An 18579-nucleotide genomic window follows, 5' to 3' on the forward strand; every position below is an offset into this window, starting at 1 on the left:
TCATTTAATATTTTTTAATTTAAATCTTTATATTTTTTCTTGAACATATTTTATAAAATTCTTGAATTGCTAATAAATACCAAATTACCAATTATAGTTGTTCAGTGCTAAGACGTATCCGACTCTTTGCGACCCCATGGATTGCAGCATGCCAGGCTCCTCTCAACTTCACTATCTCCTGGAATTGCTAAAATTCATGTCCATTGAGTCTAACCATCTCATCCTCTGATGCCCCCTTCTTTTGCCTTCAATCCTTCCCAGCATCAGGGTCTTTGCCAGTGAGTCTGCTCTTCATCAGGTGGTCAAAGTATTGGAGGTTCAGCTTCAGCATCAGTCCTTCCAATGAGTATTCAGGGTTAATTCCTTTAGGGTTTATTGGTTTGATCTCCTTGCCTCCAAAGGACTCTCAAGAGTCTTCTACAGCATCACGGTTTGACAACATCAATTCTTTGGCACTCAGCCTTCTTTATGGTCCAACTCTCACATTTGTGCATGACCACTGGAAAAACCATAACTTTGACTATATGGATCTTTGTTGGCAAAGTGATGTCTCTGCTTTTTAATATGCTGTCAGGTTTGTCATAGCTTTCCTTTCAAGGAGCAAGTGTCTTTTAATTTCATGGCTGTAGTCACCACCTGCATCGATTTTGGGGCCCAAGAAAATGAAATCTATCACTCTTTCCACTTTTTCCCCTTCTCTTTGCCATGAAGTGATGGGACCAGATGCCATGATCCTAGTTTTTTGAATGTTTAGTTTTAAGCCAATGCTTTCACTCTCCTCTATCACCTTCAAAAAGAGGCTCTTTAGTTCCTCTTCACTTTCTGCCATTAGAGTCATGTCATATGCACATCTGAGGTTGTTGATATTCCTACCAGCAATCTTGATTCCAGCTTGTGATTCATCCAGCCCAGCATCTCTCATGATGTACTCTGCATATAAGTTAAATAAGCAGGGTGACAATATACAGCCTTGTCATACTCCTTTCCCAATTTTGAACCAGTCTGTTGTTCCATGTCTGGTTCTAACTGTTGCTTCTTGACCTGCATACTGGTTTCTCAAGAGACAGGTAAGGTAGTCTGGTACTCTCATCTCTTTGACAATTTTCCCCAGTTTTTTGTGATTCACACATTTAGAGGTTTTAGTGTAGTTAGTGAAGCAGAAGTAGATGTGTTTCTCGAAGTCCCTTGCCTTCTCCATGATCCAGCGAATGTTGTCAATTTGATCTCTGGTTCTTCTGCCTCTTTGAAACCCAGCTTGCACATCTGGAAGGTCTTAGTTCACTTACTGCTGAAGCCTAGTTAGAAGGATTTTGAGCATAACCTTGCTAGCATATGAAGTGAGCACAATTGTACAGTAATTTGAACATTCTTTGGTGTTGTTCTTCTTTAGGATTGGAATGAAATCTGATATTTTCCAGTCCTGAGACCACTGCTATTTTCCAAATTTGCTGACATATTGAGTGCAGCAGTTTAACAGTATCATCTTTTAGGGTTTTAAATAGTTCAGCTGGAATTCCATCACCTCCAGTGGCTTTGTTGGTAGTAACGCTCCCTAAGGCCCGCTTGACTTCATACTCCAGGATGTCTGGCTCTAGGTAAGTGACCACACCATCATAGTTATCCGAGTCATTAAGATGTTTTTTTGTACAGTTCTTCTGTGTATTCTTGCCACCTCTTTTTAATATCTTCTGTTTCTCTTGGGTCCTCACTGTTTCTGTTCTTTATCATGCCCATCCTTGCATAAAATGTTGACATCCAATTTTCTTGAAGAAATTTCTACTCTTTCTCCTTCTATTGTTTTCCTCCATTTGTTTGCATTGTTCATTTAAGAAGGCCTTCTTATCTCTCCTTAGCGTTCTCTGAAACTCTGCGTCCAATCAAAATATTCAGATCAATTTGGACATAAAGTAATAAATCCAGTAATCAAATGAAAGTGAACAAACATATGCATCTATTAAAGATGTAAAAATTATCTTTATCAATGCAGGGTTAGTGTTTTTTTTTTTTTTTCTTTTAGCACCTTCTGTATGTGAAACATTTTACCAGTGAAATGACTAGGACAAATTCCTACTTCCAAGCAGTTACAGATTATCTAGCCTATAGAGTCTGTGTCTACACTTACCAATATACATACCCTCTTGCAGTCTGTCCTCACTGAAATCCCCATCTGCTTATTTGACACATGCAAAACAGAAATGAGTTCAGATAGTCTGGTTTGTAAAAATACACAAACAGAAGAACCACAAAGGTTAATGGAAAGAAATTCAGGATATTCAGATCTCTAAGGGCAATGACCGGTCTCTCACCAAAAATGTTCCTTTCCCTTTTCAGTCAAAATACTTGGTGTGAAGGACTATTGCTTTGGCCCTGTGGCAATTCTATTATTCTTAATAGCCAGTTGTTTCTCAGTTCCATCATAACTCAAGTAAAAAGAATAAAAGTAATTTGGAATAAGTCACTTCAGGCCCACAGGCCAATTCACTTGGATTCCACTCAGGTATGTTTATTTTAATAACTGATCTGAAGGCACGTGGAATACCACAGCCGACCAGATTTTAAACAGAAAAGCATAGAACTTAAAAACTAAGCACGCATGCAGCATGGAATAATAATCAAGTTAGGCTTCTTAAAATGCTAACTGCCAGAAAAACCTGAAGCCAGTAGAGCAAAATTCACAGGGCTACACACTCTGAATATTCCTGTTTCTCAGAGGGGCTTTTAAGAAGGCTCAAATTCTGAAGTGGCTCCCTAAATAAGCAGGGTCAGAGATGGGTCTTATTTGACATGTGTTCTTCTTCCCAAGATATTTGGGTAGGTTTGTTTAAGACTTTTCTTTTCGTTCATTCTTTCTTTTTTCTTCTTTTTTTTAAAGAAAAAGCAGACGTTGTCAGCAAAAGGCCAGAACAGCAAAAGAGTTTGTTCTCTGGGAAAGGACTGTGCTGTAACAGTGGGCAACGGTTGGAAAGTCACCAACCGTGTTCTGGCCTCACACAGCATAGACGTGTTAACTAGGGTGCCTTGCACAGACAGTCTGTGGGCTCGCCTCTGGAGCGCCAAGGACCGTGCACGACGAGGCGAGAGGCCAGTGGGCGGAATAACGTGTGGGGAGCCAGGCATGTGAAAAGGTGAAAGGGTAATGAGGACCCAGAGTGGTTCCTGGGAGAGGCGTGCTGACGCCTGGGGTGGCTAGCTTGGCCCCGCGCCGAGCTGGGCTTTCTGGAGTGTGAGTGTGCATGGGGTGCACCCAGGGTCCTCAATGACTTCTCATGCCAGTGTTATTTATAAACAGATCTCAAGACTGGAAAGCTCTAACCCAGTGCCCCAAGCCTTAGGTCTTCCGTACCCCGGCGGCGGGCTCCGCCCCTCGGTTTCCCAACCTGCCTGGCCCCGCCCTGCCTCTCCTAACTCCTCCCGGGCCCCGCCTCCGCCGCTTTCCACAGCTCTTCCCGTCGGCTCCTGGCTCCAGGCTCCAGGCTCCCACCCGGCTCGGTGGAGGTGGTAGCGCGCAGGCGCCGTTGGCGGCAGACAGAGTGCGGAGTAGCGGTGCGGGGCGCGCGGTGAGTGTGGTGGGCACACGGGGCTCGCAGCCGCAGAATGTGGTTCGGGCTGGGCGTCCCGAGAGGGATTGGAGTGTGTGCGGGTGACGGCCGGGACAGCCGTCGGTCCCGTAAGGAGAAACCAGCCAGACGTGCGGCAGCGGGATTGGCCGCGCTGCCGGAGGGTGTCCGGCTCCTGCTGCGTGGGGAGCAAGAGTGCGTGGTGGCAGGAGCGGGCAAGGATATGTGGAAGAGGAGAAATTGAAGGAAAGGGCTGCGGAGGCTGAAAGTCTGGACTCAGGCTTGGCAGGACCGGGAGGCTCGCCAAGGGCTCTGGAGGGTGTCCCAGCTTCAAGTTTAGTAGCCCCCGCTTAGTGCCCCTGAGCGGCGGGCGTCCCGGGCCCATCCCTTCCCCCGCGCTGCCGTCCTGGAGTGCAGAGTTGCCAGGAACATTCCTCATCGCGGGGGGAGAGGATTTGGAGGAGGTGGGCTGTCGCCCCAGGTTTGTGCCAAGGAGGGCGTGGCACTCGTGTGACTTTCTTCACCCCGCCCCCGGGAATGTGTCCGTCTTCTGGTACATTGTGCTCATGGACATTTTAACAAAGGCTAGGACTGTTTTCTAGGCAGTGGCGGGTGACAGCGGGGGCGAGTCGGTGGAAGGGGGAGCGCACAAGGTCGCGGTGCAGCCTTGGGGGACGGGGGAGCGAAAGTGGGGGGCACACATGGGGGGAGTGGAAGGCAATAACCCTCCTGCCTCAGCTTTTTCCTCCTTTCTGGTCCGCTGATTTTGATTATTGGTAGAAACAGCCTCAAGAGGGATGTGAGTGGAAATTAGTGTGTGTGTTCAGACTGGCTGCAGCCATTGGTTTTGTAATTGTGCTGTTGATGTATTTCTAAGTGTCCCTTAAGGAGAAATGGGAAACTAATGGAATTTAAGAGGAAATAATTGAAAGGAAGAATGAAGAGGTGGTGTGTGAAAACTTAGAGCTAAATTAATGCCTTGAGATAGTCCTAGTATAAATTCAGCCAAACTTTGAAGGATGTGGAGGTGTGAAAGTCAGGGTAAGTGGAAGCTGGTTAGGGCGTGGTTGATTGTTTCAATTAAGAATGGATTTGTGTGTGTGTGTGTGTGCACGCAAAATTACATTGGGGATATAAAACACCAGGGCAACTCTTGTAATTTAGGATAAGGTTCTGAGGCTTTCATTTTCAAGCATAGGGTTTTTATGGAAAGTAGTTATATGTGTTCCCAAGCATAGATGTTGATATTTTTACTCATTTGTTTAACTTAATACAATAAAACAAACTGAGCTTCTTCCTCCTCCACCCCTTTCCCCTGCTTCTGAATACTGTTTTATAAACATTTACTTTCAGATCTGAAATGTGTTTAAAGGCACAGTCCCAACCCCCAGATCGTAAAGTGGAGGATTTCTTCTTGCATTATTGTCATTTTACTCTTTCTTTTTCTGTTATTTTAAGTTAAATGCCACTAACATTACCAAATTTGGGGAGAGAAGTATTAGGGATACATCCCTTTTCCAGTGCCTGATGAACTTCTATTTATCCTTTCAGATTCAGCCCAGTTCACTACTTGGAAAAAATTGGCCAAATCTTTCAGAATGTATTGGGCTTCCCAGGTGGCTCAGTGGTAAAAAAAAAAAAAAAAAAAAAAATCCACCTGTCATGCAGGAGATGCAGGTTCGATCCCTGGATGGAGAAGATCCCTTGGAGGAGGAAATGGCAATCCACTCTGGTATTCTTGCCTGGAAAATCCCATGGACAGGGAGCCTTGTGGGCTCCCTGTCCATGGGGGTCTCATAGTGTCAGACACAACTGAACACATATGCACTCAGAATGTATTAATCACCTCCTTTTCTGTCAAGCTGACACTACTGGCCTTTTTTCTCTTGTTACTGGAACCTCAGTCTTCTGTGTTATCCCAGTACCTAGGACTGCTGGGTATGTACTCAGTGCCTAATAAATGCACTTACAGTTAGATGTTAATAAGTGTTATTAGAAAGATAGTAATTCACATCACATAAGGCTCATGGGATAATAGAAGAAATTCAGAATGCTGAAATTATAGTGTTTGAACACCATTATTTAGAATATGGATAGGAAATAAACATGGAAATATGTTCCCATGTATTAGTCTGTGGAGATCCCTGGGTTGGGAAGATGCCCTGGAGAAGGTAAAGGCTACCCACTCCAGTATTCTGGCCTGGAGAATTCCATGGACTATATAGTCCATGGGATCGCAATGAGTCAGACACGACTGAGTGACTTTCACTTATATACTCTTCTTAAAAAGGTATAAAAGCTTTGTATATATATATATATAGGCGAAGTAAACATCAGAAAAAGGCTGATTATTTTTTTAAAGGTTGATTTCTGATACCAAAACAAGTGAAAAGTCAATGCAAAATGATTAATCATTTGTAGAAAGACACAAATAGAGTGCCACTGGAATTTAGGAAATTTGTAAGCAGATCAGGCTGACTAGATGGCATCTTCTGGAGGGTAATGTAAGTAAAGAAGCTATAACCGATTAGACCAGCTAGATTAATCAGTTGTATTATACTCCTCCAAAATCATAAGGTGACTTAAACATTTGGCTAGGGAGTCTCTTCACAGCACAGTGCCCTCAGTAGACTTGGCCTGACTTTTCTGCCTGCAAGTTCTCTTAACTCCACCAGCATCCCTGGCCTTCCAGTCACCTCTAGCTAATAACAGAAATTATCTTCCTTTTGCTTGTTACAATTCAAGCTCCTCACCCCAACAGCCAGCTTTCCTCTGCTAAATGGATTTACCCATTGGAGAGAATATCATGAGCAAATGGTTACTCAGTTTATAAGTGAATAAAATTGATACTTTAGTTTTAAAAATAAGTCAGAATCTTGCTTGGTTGGCAACCTGGATGGGAGGGGAGTTTGGGGAAGAACAGATACATGTATATGTATGGCTGAGTCCCTTTGCTGTCCACCTGAAACCATCACAACATTGTTAATCAGCTGCACTCCAATATATATATAATTTTTTCTTCTTTTTTAAATAAGATAAATCTTAATAAAAAGTTTTTTTAAGGAAAGGCAGAAAACCTATTCTGGCTCTTAGTACATTTCTAAGTTTTCTCCCCTCATTTAATTTATCCCCTCTCCACCTAAATGTAAACTTTTTTTCTTCATGTCACTTTAAATATAAATATATAAAAATAATATTAACCATTATCCCCCCCAAAACAATCCAAGTTAGTGTCTGGTTTTGTCAGTAAAACTTGGGACTCAGAATGAGTAGCCTCCATAAAACTTCAAAAAAAGAAAAAAAAAAAGAAAGTTCTACATCCTTTGTGGTCTGTAGACTACTGAAAAAATTTTCCCAACCACTGTGATTAAGGCTTTCTGTTTAAAACTTTGCTCACCTAGACTGACTTCCCTATTTCTGGTTTCTCCTCTGATTCTTTGACCAGTCAACCTCAGTCACTCCCACTGAGTCTTCTTCTTAGGGTTCTGTTCAAGACTCTTTCTTTCCGAGTCTTTGCAGGAGACAGTGATATGGTGGTCAATGGTGTCAAATTTGGAGGCAAGAGTTTAAACTTTTTCAAAGTGTCAGTGTCCTTACCTGTAAAAATGATGATTACAACACCTGATAAGTGAGATCAGGTGTGTTAACAGTTTATCAAAGTGTCTAGCACATACTAATTGCCCTGAAAACAGTAGTTACAATTATTTGTAATTGCCATTTCTTAGGACACCTACTTAAGCCCACCATGGGCTTCCCAGATGGCTCAGATGATGAAGAATCTGCCTGCAGTGCGGGGGATCTGGGTTCAATCCCTGCATTGGGAAGATCCCCTGGAGGAGGGCATGACCACCCACTCCAATATTCTTGCCTGGAGAATCCCCGTGGGCAGAGGAGTCTTGTGGGCTACAGTCCATGGGGTCACAAAGAGTCCGACATGACTGAGCGACTAAACAAACACACATGACAACTACAGTAACAGTTAACTTCAAAATATGAATGTGTTGACATCATGCTTCAGTCCTGTGAGTAGATTCCTCCCATATTTCCAAAAGCAGGTGGCTTAGCACACTGGTTCAGAGAAGTCAATGGCACCAATGGCACCCTAGTCCAATACTCTTGCCTAGAAAATCCCATGGACGGAGGAGCCTGGTAGGCTGCAGTCCATGGGGTTGCTAGAGTCAGACACGACTGAGCGAATTCACTTTCACTTTTCACTTTCATGCATTGGAGAAGGAAATGGCAACCCACTCCAGTGTTCTTGCCTGGAGGATCCCAGGGACGGGGGAACCTGGTGGGCTGCCGTCTCTGGGGTCGCAGAGAGTCGGACACGACTGATGTGACTTAGCAGCAGCAGCAGCACACTGGTTTGCAGACATCAGCGTGCCTAATAATCACAAGAATTCATTGATTTCTGGACCCCATCCCTCGAATTTCTGATGTCTGGAATGGGGCCTGAGGAATATTCATGTCTTGTAAGTTTCCAAATGATGGTGTTGCTGCCTACCCTCGGATCCACATTGAGTGGCACTGATTTAGATGGCATTAAGACAGATTGGCAGGGAGGAGGGGAGACCGAAACCAAAAGACCAAGATGTTATCGAAGAGAGCAGCATGCTTAAAATTGGTGGTACTGGATGCCTTGGAAAGTTCAGAAAGGATAAAACTGAGAGAACACAGTTGGATTTGTGTTCTGATTGGAGCCTTTTTATTTGTTTTTCATGTGTGTCAGGTACAAGAGTTGATCTAATTATACTCCTCAATTGGTAGAATATTAACATTATTATGGCCAGAAAAAAAGGAAAACAACATATGGCAGATCTTTGAGATAATGGTTCTTAATATGGGGGTGTGCATTAGACTCTGTTAGGGAGCAGTTTTCACCAACACACTTAGGTTTATTGTGTTCTCTAAAGTGTCTCCCCAGTGCAAACTGATCAAGTCAGAATTTCAGAGTGTGGAACCTGGGCATGAAAAAATTCCAGGAGGGTTTCATGTACACTCTAGTTAAGAACCACTTCTTTGAATAATGCTGGTCAGGAAGTAGAAGCAGTGAAAAATATTTTTTTTTAATTGTTGATGAAGGAAGAAGGGAAAAAAAAACTGGAGTTTGAGAATTTTAAGGGATCAAGAAAACTGTATTGTGAAAGGGGTGAAAAGCCTACTGGAATGTTTGAAGGTGTAATGCTAAGGGGATATAATTGATAAAACAGAGAACTGGATCCAGAGAGCAGGAGGGCCTAGAATCAGGCACCAAGAGAATAGAGGGGGAAAGAATGAGTTAAGAAAAGTAAATCTAAATGTGAGAGGGGAGAAGTTGAAGGAACACTCTGTAAGGGAGGTTTGTTTGCACACTACTTTTCAGTGGAACTTAAATAGGCCATGAACTCTATGGATTTTTCAAGTTTAGTAATGCTGGTTACTAAAGTTCAGGACTCCAGCTACCTCTTATGGTTGCACAATTGTGTTTTTTTCTACCTTTTTTCATTTAGAAGAATTTTTTGAAGTTAAGTTCAGGCATGCTCTGTCATAACCCCATTGCCCCAGCCCTTCCCCTAAGACTGACATAAGTATATGGTTATCATTCAACAAATGTTTGTGTGCCTCTCAATTGCCAGGTATTATTCTAAGCACTCAGGATATAGCATTGAATAAAATATTTGTATTTTACTGGACATTTCTGTCCTCAAGGAGCTAACATCCTATTTGAGGGAGGAAGAAAATAAACATAAGTAAGTAAAATGTGGGTGTATGTGCGCTCCGTGTGTGTGTGTGTGTGTGTGTGTGTGTGTGTGTATACATGTGTATATGTGTATGTGAGTAGAGTTACAGTGTTGCATTCTTTAGAGAAATGCAAAGTAGGAAAAGTGAATAGTGGAGCATCTATAGATATTCATCAGTAGGTGAATAGAGTCTTTTGGAGGGCAGTGATCAGGGAAGACAGTGTCAGCAAAGAGTTTTAAGAGATAAGAAAACTATTTGGAGGAAGAGCTTTCTGGGAATAGAGAATAGCAAGTATAGAGGTCCTGAGGTGGTACCTTTTTGAGACATTTTTGCTAGGAATCACAAAACAGTCCTTGTGATGAGAATAGCATGAATGAGTGGGAGTCAATAATAAGAAACAGGGTCACATAAGTAAGAAGGTGTGTTGGAGGGTAGGGCTATTCCACTCATTTTGAGAGGATATTGTAAGGCTATTGAGTTGGAGGAAAAGCCTTGGAAGGTTTGAAGAGTGAAATGATGTGATCTGATTTCTGTTTCATAAGGATCAATCTGAGTGCTTTGTGGAGTATAGAATTGCAAGGGGAGCAGGAACAGTAGAGACCAGTTTGAGGAGAGGTTGGGGTGACTTGAACCGAAGTAATATAATGCTAAAGGTATGATAAGTGACCAGATTTTCTGCTCACTTATTGGAAGTGGAATTGGAAGGGGAATATGACAAAGGATGAGAGTCAAGGATGATGCCAAGGATTTTGGTCTGAGCAGCTAGAACAGTGGAGTAGACACTTAGTGAGATACGAAAGATTGTTGGAGAAGAAAATTTGAGAGAAGGAAGACCAAGCATTCAGTACTAGGCATGCTGAGTCTGAGAAGACTTTCTGCTATCCAGGTGGAATTCAGGAGAGTGGCATGGGTGGAGAGGAAGCTCTGGGAATAGATCAGATCATTACAAGGAAAGAGAAGGACTCACTCCTTAAAAAAATAAATTAATGAACTGTTTTTAGAGCATTTTAGGTTCACAGCAAAACTGAGTAGAAAATAGTCCTCCAGCTTTGTTCTTCAGTATTAAGTTGACTCTTTTAGGTCTCTTGGCTCTCCATATAAATTTTGGAGTGAGTTTGTTGATATCCATAAAATACCTTGCTAGATTTTGATTGAGATTGTGTTGAACCTATTGATCATCATGGGAAGAACTGACATCTTGCCACTATTGAATCTGTATTTCCATGAATGTGGAATAATTCTCCATTTATTTAGTTCTCCTTTGATGTCTTTGGTCACAAATATGAGGCATTTTCCTCATAATGGATTTTGGACAAACTTTTTTAGATTTATATATAAGTAATTCATTTTGTGGGGAGTGCTAATATAAATGGTAATATATTTTAAATTTCCAATTCCACTTATTTATTACTGGTGTTTAGGGAATTGAGTAACTTTTGCACATTAATCTTGTGTCTTGCAACTTTGCTATCATTGCTTATTAGCTCCAGGAGTCTTTGTTGTTGATTCTTTGGGGGTTTTCTACATTGTTGATAATGCCATCTGTGAAAAAAGTTTGATTTCTTACTTACCAATCCGTGTAACTTGGGAAGGAATTCCCAGGTGGCGCTAGTGGTAAAGAAGCCACCTGCCAATGCAGAAGATGCAAGTTCGATCCCTGGGTCAGGAAGATCCCCTGGAGAAGGGAGTGGCTACCCACTCCAGTATTCTTGGCTAGGCAATCCCATGGACAAGAGGAGCCTGGTGGGCGACAGTCCATGGGGTCACAAAAGAGTTGGACATGACTGAGCGCACACACACATAACTTGGAGAAGAGTGGTAAGAGGAGACATTATTGACTTGTTCCTTATTTTAGCTGGAAAGTTTTGTGTTTCTCCCTATTAAGTATGGTGTTAAGCTATAGGTTTTTGTAGATATTCTTAACAAGTTGAGGAAGTTCACCTCTACTTCTCATTTTCTGAGAGTTCTTAATCATGTATGGGTGTTGCATTTTGTAAAGTCCTTTCTCTGCATCTGCTGATATGTTCATGCTATTTTTCTTCTTTTGCCTATTGATGTGATGGATTACATTAATTGATCTTCAAATATTGAATCAGCATTGCATATCTGGAATAAATCTCACTTGGTTATGGTTTGTAATTCTTTTTATACATCGCTGCATTTGATTTGCTAGTATTTTGTTGAGGGTTTTTGCAGGTATGTTCATGAGAGATACTAGTCAATAGTTTTCTTTTCCTGTAATGTCTTTGTCTGGTTTTGGTATTAGGGTAATTCTGGCTTCATAAGTTAGGAAGTATTCCCTTGGTTTGGTTTTTATCTTCTGGAAGAGACTGTAGAAAATTGGTATAGTTTCTCCTTAAGGGTTTTATAGAATTCACAGGTGAGCCCATCTGAGCCTGTTGCTTTCCTTTTTGAAAGGTTATTAATTATTGATTCTATTTCTTTAATATATAATATATATTCATATTGTCTATTTCTTCTTGTATGAGTTTTGGCAGGTTGACTCTTTCAAGGAATTGGTTTAATGGATTTGTTCATAATAATCTTTTATTAACCTTTTAATGTCTCCATGCAATCTGTAATGGTGGCTTTTATTTCAAGTATTGTAATTTGTCTCTCTCTTTTTTTTGTTAGCTTGGCTAGAAGATTATTAATTTAAAAAAATCTTTTCAAAGTGTCAGGTTTTGGTTTTATTTTCTCTATTCATTCCTCGTTTTCAGTTTCATTGTGATATCTGCTCTAATTTTTATTATTTATCTTCTTTTGCTTCTTTGAATTTAAGTCACTTTCTGACTTTCTATGGTAGAAGCTTAGATTGTTGATTTTTAGAACTTTTGTCTTTAAATGGGCTTCCCAGGTGGCGGTAGCGGTAAAGAACCTTATATGTATGCATTCATTGCTATAAATTTTCCTCTAAGCACTGCTTTCACTGCATTCCATAGTATTTGGTAAGTTTTATTTTCATATAGTTCAAAATATTTTAAAATTTGAGAGTTCATGTGTTGTTTAGAGTGAGTTGTTTAATCATCATGTGTTTGAGGATTTTGCAGTTATCTTACTGATTTCTGGTGTAATTCCATGGTGGTCTGAGAGCAGACAGTGTATGATTTCTATTCTTTTAAATTTGCTAAGGTTGCATTTTATGTCCCAGAACGTGGTTTATTTTGGTGCATATTCCATCAAGCTAGAGAAAAATGAGAATTCTGTTGTTGGATGAAGTCGTCTTTAGATATCAGTTGTATCCAATTGATTGGTGGTGCTATAGAGTTACTGAATTTGTGCCTGCTGAATCTGTCCAGTTCAGTTAGAGGAGTGTTGAAGTCTGTAATAATAGGAGATTCATCTGTTTTTCCTTGCAGTTCTGACAGGTTTTGCCTCATATATTTTAACACTTTGTTGTTATGTGCATACATTAAGGATTGTTATGTCTTCTTGAAGAATTGACCCCCTTTGTCATTGTGTTATGATATTATCCTCTTATCTCTGACAACTTTCCTTGCCCTGAAGTAGCTCTGTCAGAAATTGATGTAGCTGCTTCTACTTTCTTTGATTAATTACTAGCATGGTATATTTCTCCATGCCTTTACTTTTCATCTATGTGTGTCTTTCTATGTAAAATGTGTTTCTTGTAGACAATATATATTTGGGTTTTATTCTTTCATCCACTCTGACAATCTGTCTTTTCATTGGTATATTTAGATCATTGATGTTTTAAAAGGATTATTGATATAGTTGGATTAATAACTACCATACTGCTTTCTGTTTGTTGTTCTTTGTTCCTGTTTTTGTCTTTCATACTTCTCCTGTGTCTTAATTGACACTTTACATGGTTCCATTTTCTCTTATTTGTTAGTGTATCAGTAAACTTAAAAAAAAAACAAAAACATTTTTTAATGGTTGCCATAGCATTTGCTAAATACACGTTTCCAACTAATCCGATTCCACTTTCAAATAATACTGTATCACTTCATAGGTAATAGAAGTACTGTATAATAACAAAATATTCCAAATTCCTCCCTCCTATTCCTTATATCATTGTTATTCATTTCACTTATACATAAGCGTATATATAAGTATTTATAACTGAATGTACTGTTGCTAGTAGTTTGAGCAAATTGTGATCTTTTAGATCATTTAAGAATGAGGAAAAAGTTTTTATATTACTTCTAGTTATTCATTTTTTGATGCTCTTCATTTCTTTATGTAGCTCCTTATTTCTGACCTATATTATTTTCCTTCTCTATGAAGAACTTTTAACAAATCTTGTCAGGTAAATCTACTAGCAAAAAGTTGCCTTAGTTTTTGCCTGTCTGAGCAAATCTTTATTTCTCCTTCTTTTGACAGATAATTTCTTAGAGTACAAAATTCTGAGTGGGTGAATTTTTTTCTCTCAACACTCTCAAGTATTTCTGTTCACTCCCTTCTCGTTTGCTTGGTTTCTGAGGAAATGTCAGATATACAGTTAGCTGTCGAACATCGTGGGGATTAATCCAAGTGAGTATAACTTACGGCCATACCTCCATAGCTCCAGTTCCTCTGCATCCACAAAATCAACCAACTACGGACTCTGTGGTACTTCAGTATTTACTATTGAAAAATATCTGCATATAAGTGAGCCTGGGCAGTTTAAATCCAGGTTGTTCAAGGGGCAACTTATCTTTGTTCCTCTAGTGATACTTTTTTTTTTTTTTTCCTCCTTTGGGTTGTTTTCCAGATTTTTTGTCTTTGATTTTCTGCAATTTGACTATAACATTCCTAGACATAGCTTTTGGTTTGTTTCTTTGTTTTGCTTTTATCCTGTTTAGCATTTTATCCTGCTTGGTGTTCTCTGAGCTTCCTGGATCTATGGTTTGGTGTCTGACATTTATTGGGGAAACTCTCACTCATTATTGCTTCAAGTACTGCTGCTGTTCTTCTGTCTGTTTCCTCTTTCTGGTATTCTCATTATACATATGTTACATCTTTTGTAGTTGTCTCAGAGATCTTGGATATTCCTTTCTTTTCAGTTTTGCTGTTTCTGTTTTCATATTTTCAAGCTTAGAAATTCTTTACTTAGTTGCATCCATTCTCCTAATAAGCCTATTAAAAGCATTCTTTATTTCAGTTACAGCATTTTTGATTGGTAGCATTTCTTTTTGATACTTTCTTGGAATGTCTATCTCTCCACTTACATTATCCATCTTTTCTTGCATGTTGTTTACTTTTTACATTAAAGCCCATATCATATTTGCTTTTTAACTGCTGCTGGGTCTTTGTTGCTTTGCATGGGCTTCTCACTGTGGGGGCCTCTCTCGTTGCAGAACACAGGCTATAGGTGCACCGGCTTCAGTAGTTGCCACACATGGGCTCAACAGTTGTGGCTCCTGGTCTCTAGGGCATGTGGGCTCAGTAGTTGTGGCACACGGGCTTAATTGCTCCACGACATGTGGAATCTTCCCAGACCAGGGGTCGAACTGCTGTCCCTTGTGTTGGCGGGCAGATTCTTATCCACTGCACCACCAGAGAAGTCTAAAGTCCATAGCCTGTTATTCCTAGTATTTTAAAATTCCTGGTCTGATAATTCTAACATTTTAGCATCTCCCAAAGAAGTGGCTTTATGCAATGTATGTCAAACTTTTATTCAACATTTATTGAGCACTTTTGCTGTGAAAGGGGTGTGCTTTACCCTTTGTAGAGTAGAAACATAAGTATTTCTCAACAATATTATTGAGCATAATGAAATGAGAGTCGAATAAAGTTCCACAAGGCAGGGATAATCAGAGCTCTTAAAAATGTTCAATGGTTGCTTTTCTTTCTCTATTATTGTGTGGTAATAGCTGGTATACTTCTTTTCAAGCTCATTCACATACATATATGAATTTTTGATAGTATTCATTATCTTCTGGGAATGCTTGGTGGTTAAATGGGCCAGAATTGAAATAACAATTTGAGCTTCTTAATTGAAAATAACAATTTTCAGTGCCTCATAATTTAGAACCTAGGATTTCTTTAGGAGAGGGTATGCTATTTTATATTCCTGACTTGGAATAAGTTCCCTGCATTCTATTTTTTCCCTTCTTTGTGTCCTAGAAGATACATGTTATTTCCTGGAATCCTAGGTAACCAAGCTCCTCCTTTTTGACCGACAAAACCTATTCAAAGCACTGTGTGTTCTGTGTAAGGGCTCTAGTCTGGCTCTAGAGAGCCTGTTCTTTGTGGTTTGGTTTCTAATGTTATGCATTACCATTTTGAAAAAAAAATCCATATGACTAACTTGCCACAGTAATCCTGTCTGACATGTTTGTTTCAGAGAGAAAGCTGGCAAAGTTAGAAACACATGCCTAGTTGAAAATTTGCTGTCACTGCAGAAAAAAGTTAATGGAATATATTCCTAGTCTTTTCTTCTATGTTAGTATTACTCATGGGAGCAGAATAATGATTTTTGGCAAGAATATATTTACTTTCCTGTGTAATTTTATCATACTTCAATTTCTCACTCATTTTTTCCCTAGGATTTATCAAGAAAATATTATTATATAGAGGAGTAAAAATAAAAATTCTTTCTTTAGGCTCATAAGCAGTTAGTCTGAAAATACACGTTTTTGTTGCATTAATATGAACTATCCACAAACACTGGAAGCTTCCAGCCTGCAGGTACCACTTCATAGTGCTTCTCTAGTCCCTTCTCCAGGGGATCTTTCTGACCTAGGGATCGAACCCGGGTCTCCTGTTGCAGGCAGATTCTTTACTGTCTGAGCCACCTGGGAAGCTCCTATAAAGCCCCACCCACCCCTAAAGACTGACCTCTTCACTTTCTTAAAAGGTTGTGTACCCCTAACCTTTCTGAGTTGGGTTCTGCTTTTCTGCCTTAGTTCCTTATTTGCATTTCAGCTCTTAACTGTTGAACTGGTGCTAGTTCTCTGCCAGAATCTCAGCCTCATTAGCTAGGGGTCAGAGCATCTCTATTGTCTTTGTCTACTTTGGTCTTTGCCTGGTGAGGGTTGGGAATCAGAAATCTGAACATCCAGTGACTCCTCACCACTGGAGTGGGTGGCCTCCACTGTACTTTATCAGGGCTGATAAGAGGCAGCATATATCAGGGCCTTCAGAAAACCAGGAAAGACACTGGGGTAAATCCTGTTTGGAATGGGATTTTGTTTTTTCCTCTGGGACCCAAGCACACTCTTAGCAACCCTGTCCTTCACAGGAATATAGTTGAGTTCATTACTCAGAAGGTTGCCCACATTATTTTTTTCTTCTCATCTCTGAAGCGACACGGATTATCTTCCTTAATAATGATAATAACAGCAGTGACAACCCCTCCATGTTGTACCAGACATTTTGCTTCTATTATTTTTATTACCTTGTAAGGGATATGATATTTACACCCACTTTTATACCAAGGACACTGCAGTTCATCAAGCTTTAGAGCTCAAGGTCACTTCGGGGTGTTCAGGAAGAGAAAATGTATATTGAACACTTACCATGCATGCGTTTCAAGCATCAGACATGATCTTGCAGGCGTTAGGTGCTTATTCATTGTTGAATAAATGAATGAATGAGAGGATACTGTGTAAATTTGTTAGAAAGGTTAATCTCTTTGTGCTTAACACAGCAGCAGGCATGGGGTAGGTGCTCAGAAAATATTTGTTGAATTGATGACACTATTCATTCAAATATTGTTGAATTAGATTATCCAGTGTACCCGTCTATTAGAACATGATGATGAATATAAGTGTTTGAGTGATAGATATAGTCTTCTGGGAAAGAAAAGATGAGCTTTTTTTTTTTTTTTTTTAATTTTGACCTCTACACAGCATATGGACTTTGGTTCCCTGACCAGAGATCTAATCCATATCCCTTGCATTGGAAGCGCAGAATCTTAACCACTGCACCACCAGAGAAGTCCTAAACACAGATTTTAATGGATGCTTTTGTCCTTTGATTCCCTCAAAGAGTAATTGATATCCTATGCTGAACTCCACTTGCGGTAAAGGCTTCGTTTACCTACTTCGTCTTACTCAATCTCTCACTCATTCACTGCTAAAAACTCCTTCCTTGACTTCTGCCCTTTCCCTAGATGATGCCATTAATTCTCATAACCTGCTACATTCTGCACACTGACAATTCCCACAAATAGATCAGAATTTTTTAGTCAAACTTTTTCCTCAACGACCTAGGGTCATATAAATGACTGTCGACCTTAAACTAAAACGTCTTAGAACTTTCCCCCCTGCCCACTGCCCCATGTATGTATCTCTGCTTCTCCTTTGTGGCTCATATTGTTAAAGAGGAGGAGATTCTGTATTCAGGACAGAGACCTCTTGGTAAGAAGTGGCCTGAATTTAATTACGAATGTGACCACGTGGGGTTCCCTTAGCCACTGCTGGGGAGAAATAGCCGTCTTGACCTTGAGTTAAGGCCTCTAACTTCAGGGGCTGTGGTCTGCATCACCTCTGCCAAACAAGTTTTGTCTTGTGGTGCTTTTCTGTGCTGCACTGTGTGTGTTGTCCTGTGCTCAGTCACGTCCAACTCTTTGCGACCCCATGGACTGTAGCCCCCCAGGCTCCTCTGTCCCTGTGATTTCTCAGGCTAGAATACTGGAGTGGGTTGCCATTTCCTTCTCCAGGGGATTTTCCTGATCCAGGGATCGAACCCACGTCCCCTGCATGGCAGACAGGTTCTTTACCAGTGAGCCACCAGGGAAGCCCTCAATTGTTTTCTGTGCCAGTGACCTTCCTTCCTCCTTGCTGATGCAAGTAGGGATGACAGGAGCAGGAGGCCTCTTTCTTCGGACCTTCCTTTCTCAAGTGTGATGTGTGAGAATGTACTCTGATCATCACGTCCACAGAACTGTCAAGGTCTGTGTGGATTTTTCCCCCATTGTCTCTTCCTTTCCTGGCTGGATAATAGACCATATGTTTTTTTGTGAGTTATTTTTCCTGTGACTTCCAGTCCTCACAGGAGGCCTTCCCAGTGACACTGTGCAGTTCACTCTTACCTATTTCTCTGGGCCTATCCATAGTTTCCCCTTTTTGTGCTAGAGCCACAGGACTTCAGCTGATAGTGTTATGTTTTTTCCTGTTACATTACTACAATGGCATGTGGTTTTGCTTTCCTTTTTTTCCTTTATCCCATTTATGTGGGACCCATTTGTCTAAAGCTGTATATGAAATGTTTTCAAACAACCTTAAAGCCAGACACTGTCTCTATAATGTTGGTAAAGAAATGTTAAGCATTTCTTTCCTACATTTAGTCACATTAAAGAGAAATTTATTAAAAATATTTTATTCTTTTTATTCCAAAATATTTACTAGAACTT

At 40.3% G+C, this 18579-nt stretch overlaps 1 protein-coding gene across 20 annotated transcripts in view; it reads left to right on the forward strand.

Annotated features, from left to right (window-relative positions):
• PRRG1 (proline rich and Gla domain 1) overlaps positions 1-18579 on the forward strand; it is a 466522-nt gene that overhangs the window by 321404 nt on the left and 126539 nt on the right. The window contains exon 1 of one of the 20 annotated variants that reach the window (XM_055565383.1): positions 3428-3557. The exons of 18 other annotated variants lie outside the window; for them this stretch is intronic. The gene's annotated coding sequence lies outside the window, so the exon portion shown is untranslated. Of the gene's footprint in view, positions 1-3427; positions 3558-18579 lie in introns of those variants that run through there. One more of the 20 variants, XM_055565384.1, reaches the window with a different exon arrangement.

The sequence above is a fragment of the Bubalus kerabau genome, chromosome X, assembly GCF_029407905.1.
Source record: "Bubalus kerabau isolate K-KA32 ecotype Philippines breed swamp buffalo chromosome X, PCC_UOA_SB_1v2, whole genome shotgun sequence".
Classification (NCBI taxonomy): Eukaryota; Metazoa; Chordata; class Mammalia; order Artiodactyla; family Bovidae; genus Bubalus; species Bubalus kerabau.